This window comes from Anopheles nili (assembly GCF_943737925.1).
Source record: "Anopheles nili chromosome X unlocalized genomic scaffold, idAnoNiliSN_F5_01 X_unloc_33, whole genome shotgun sequence".
Taxonomy (NCBI): Eukaryota; Metazoa; Arthropoda; class Insecta; order Diptera; family Culicidae; genus Anopheles; species Anopheles nili.
Window position 1 is genome coordinate 32,501 of NW_026525493.1, and position 3,906 is coordinate 36,406.

Consider the following 3,906-nt stretch of genomic DNA (forward strand, 5'->3'; position numbering starts at 1 on the left):
CGAGTTGCTATGGTGTGCGAAAAGCTGCATTTAATGTTGAAAAAAAGTACAAGTCCCAAAACTTGACTTCCCGAAAAATTTCAACTAGTTGCATAGCACCAGGCGTACACACGGAGGAGATTGTTGCGAGACGAACACGCTGTTGGAAGACAACCGAATGCACGCGGGATTGCTCACGGAGCAAGCGCAAGCACGCGAAACAGCTTGCACGGGTGATGGACCACATTGGACGAGTGACGGTTACCGGTTACCAGTGGGTTAGCCATGTTGTAACGGGCTAAGAGGCCTGTTAAGCCAGAGTGTACGGAGTTCACATGGCTAGGTGCGCACGCAGGCATCGAGGTTTTGATGGTTTGCGCAGAGTTGTAGCACGGCAGAGAGCGCGCCGGAGCAGTTTCAGTCCAATCGGACGATGCGCGGGTGTTTTACAGAACATTGAAAGTTGTATGGAAGAAAACCCCTGGAAGTATGCAATATATGGGAAAACACGAAATACTCTCGGATGGAGGTGTCTGAGAAGTTTGGCGTATATCAACGAAAGTTAGCCACGGTGGTGTTCTAACATCGGTAGCTGGGACGCAAAAGCGTCGAACGCATGGTTTCGAGGCAATGTGCGAAAAACGGGCCAAAATGGTGCACGAACAAAGGGGCACGCGCTATATCTGGCAGAAGGAGAACTCTGCGAGGTGTTGTGTGTATGGACGAAAAGCAGGCATTACAGAGCTGAGCAAACGCGCCGAAGACCGCAACTCGATATCTCCAACCGGCTGGTCGGTAGAGCGATTCCCAACACCCCATAGACACCGCAATGGGTGAAAATCGGCTAAGTCCCAGAAATGGGTTTTCACCCAAAAACAGGGTGATGGAGACATTGCACGGAGTTGGCGTATATGGACGAAAGTTAGCCACGGTGGTGTTCTAACATCGGTACTTGGGACGCAAAACCGTCGGACGCATGGTTTCGAAGCGATGTACGAAAAACAGGCCAAAATGGTGCACGAACAAAGGGGCACGCGCTATATCTGGCAGAAGGAGAACTCTGCGAGGTGTTGTGTGTATGGACGAAAAGTAGGCATTACGGAGTTGAGCAAACGCGCCCAAGACCGGGAATCGATATCTCCAACCGGCTGGTCGGTAGAGCGATTCCCAACACCCCATAGACACCGCAATGGGTGAAAATCGGCTAAGTCCCAGAAATGGGTTTTCACCCAAAAACAGGGTGATGGAGACATTGCACGGAGTTGGCGTATATGGACGAAAGTTAGCCACGGTGGTGTTCTAACATCACTACTTGGGACGCAAAAGCGTCGGACGCATGGTTTCGAAGCGATGTGCGAAAAACGGGCCAAAATGGTGCACGAACAAAGGGGCACGCGCTATATCTGGCAGAAGGAGAACTCTGCGAGGTGTTGTGTGTATGGACGAAAAGTAGGCATTACAGAGTTGAGCAAACGCGCCGAAGACCGGGAATCGATATCTCCAACCGGCTGGTCGGTAGAGCGATTCCCAACACCCCATAGACACCGCAATGGGTGAAAATCGGCTAAGTCCCAATATGTACCTTCAGAGGGGCATATCTCGAAAACTACTCGTCAGATCGGGGCCAAATTCACAGAGAAGACACATGTCGAGGAGTTGTTTCGGATGAGCGATAGTGGTTTTTGGGTGAAAATGTACCCCTAAACCTTGTACAGAGAAGACCCCTTCCGTAGAGCAAAATCCTGAAGGTCGGGGTTGCGCACAAGTAGACCCCCTTCCGTAGAGCAAAATCCTGAAGGTCGGGGTCGCGCAAGGGTCGACATGGGTCGAGGTGGACTATCATGCGAAACCACTTTTTTCGGTCCCTACGGTGCCCCTAGATGATGAAAAGTACAATCCGAGGTTGATTACGAACACTTTTGTGCACCCCCTTCCGTAGAGCAAAATCCTGAAGGTCGGGGTTGCGCACAAGTAGACCCCCTTCCGTAGAGCAAAATCCTGAAGGTCGGGGTCGCGCAAGGGTCGACATGGGTCGAGGTGGACTATCATGCGAAACCACTTTTTTCGGTCCCTACGGTGCCCCTAGATGATGAAAAGTACAATCCGAGGTTGATTACGAACACTTTTGTGCACCCCCTTCCGTAGAGCAAAATCCTGAAGGTCGGGGTCGCACAAGTGTGCACCCCCTTCCGTAGAGCAAAATCCTGAAGGTCGGGGTCGCGCAAGGGTCGACATGGGTCGAGGTGGACTATCATGCGAAACCACTTTTTTCGGTCCCTACGGTGCCCCTAGATGATGAAAAGTACAATCCGAGGTTGATTACGAACACTTTTGTGCACCCCCTTCCGTAGAGCAAAATCCTGAAGGTCGGGGTTGCGCACAAGTAGACCCCCTTCCGTAGAGCAAAATCCTGAAGGTCGGGGTCGCGCAAGGGTCGACATGGGTCGAGGTGGACTATCATGCGAAACCACTTTTTTCGGTCCCTACGGTGCCCCTAGATGATGAAAAGTACAATCCGAGGTTGATTACGAACACTTTTGTGCACCCCCTTCCGTAGAGCAAAATCCTGAAGGTCGGGGTCGCACAAGTGTGCACCCCCTTCCGTAGAGCAAAATCCTGAAGGTCGGGGTCGCGCAAGGGTCGACATGGGTCGAGGTGGACTATCATGCGAAACCACTTTTTTCGGTCCCTACGGTGCCCCTAGATGATGAAAAGTACAATCCGAGGTTGATTACGAACACTTTTGTGCACCCCCTTCCGTAGAGCAAAATCCTGAAGGTCGGGGTTGCGCACAAGTAGACCCCCTTCCGTAGAGCAAAATCCTGAAGGTCGGGGTCGCACAAGTGTGCACCCCCTTCCGTAGAGCAAAATCCTGAAGGTCGGGGTCGCGCAAGGGTCGACATGGGTCGAGGTGGACTATCATGCGAAACCACTTTTTTCGGTCCCTACGGTGCCCCTAGATGATGAAAAGTACAATCCGAGGTTGATTACGAACACTTTTGTGCACCCCCTTCCGTAGAGCAAAATCCTGAAGGTCGGGGTTGCGCACAAGTAGACCCCCTTCCGTAGAGCAAAATCCTGAAGGTCGGGGTCGCGCAAGGGTCGACATGGGTCGAGGTGGACTATCATGCGAAACCACTTTTTTCGGTCCCTACGGTGCCCCTAGATGATGAAAAGTACAATCCGAGGTTGATTACGAACACTTTTGTGCACCCCCTTCCGTAGAGCAAAATCCTGAAGGTCGGGGTCGCGCAAGGGTCGACATGGGTCGAGGTGGACTATCATGCGAAACCACTTTTTTCGGTCCCTACGGTGCCCCTAGATGATGAAAAGTACAATCCGAGGTTGATTACGAACACTTTTGTGCACCCCCTTCCGTAGAGCAAAATCCTGAAGGTCGGGGTTGCGCACAAGTCGACCCCCTTCCGTAGAGCAAAATCCTGAAGGTCGGGGTCGCGCAAGGGTCGACATGGGTCGAGGTGGACTATCATGCGAAACCACTTTTTTCGGTCCCTACGGTGCCCCTAGATGATGAAAAGTACAATCCGAGGTTGATTACGAACACTTTTGTGCACCCCCTTCCGTAGAGCAAAATCCTGAAGGTCGGGGTCGCGCAAGGGTCGACATGGGTCGAGGTGGACTATCATGCGAAACCACTTTTTTCGGTCCCTACGGTGCCCCTAGATGATGAAAAGTACAATCCGAGGTTGATTACGAACACTTTTGTGCACCCCCTTCCGTAGAGCAAAATCCTGAAGGTCGGGGTCGCGCAAGGGTAGACCCCTTCCGTAGAGCAAAATCCTGAAGGTCGGGGTCGCGCAAGGGTCGACATGGGTCGAGGTGGACTATCATGCGAAACCACTTTTTTCGGTCCCTACGATGCCCGTAGATGATGAAAAGTACAATCCGAGGTTGATTACGAACACT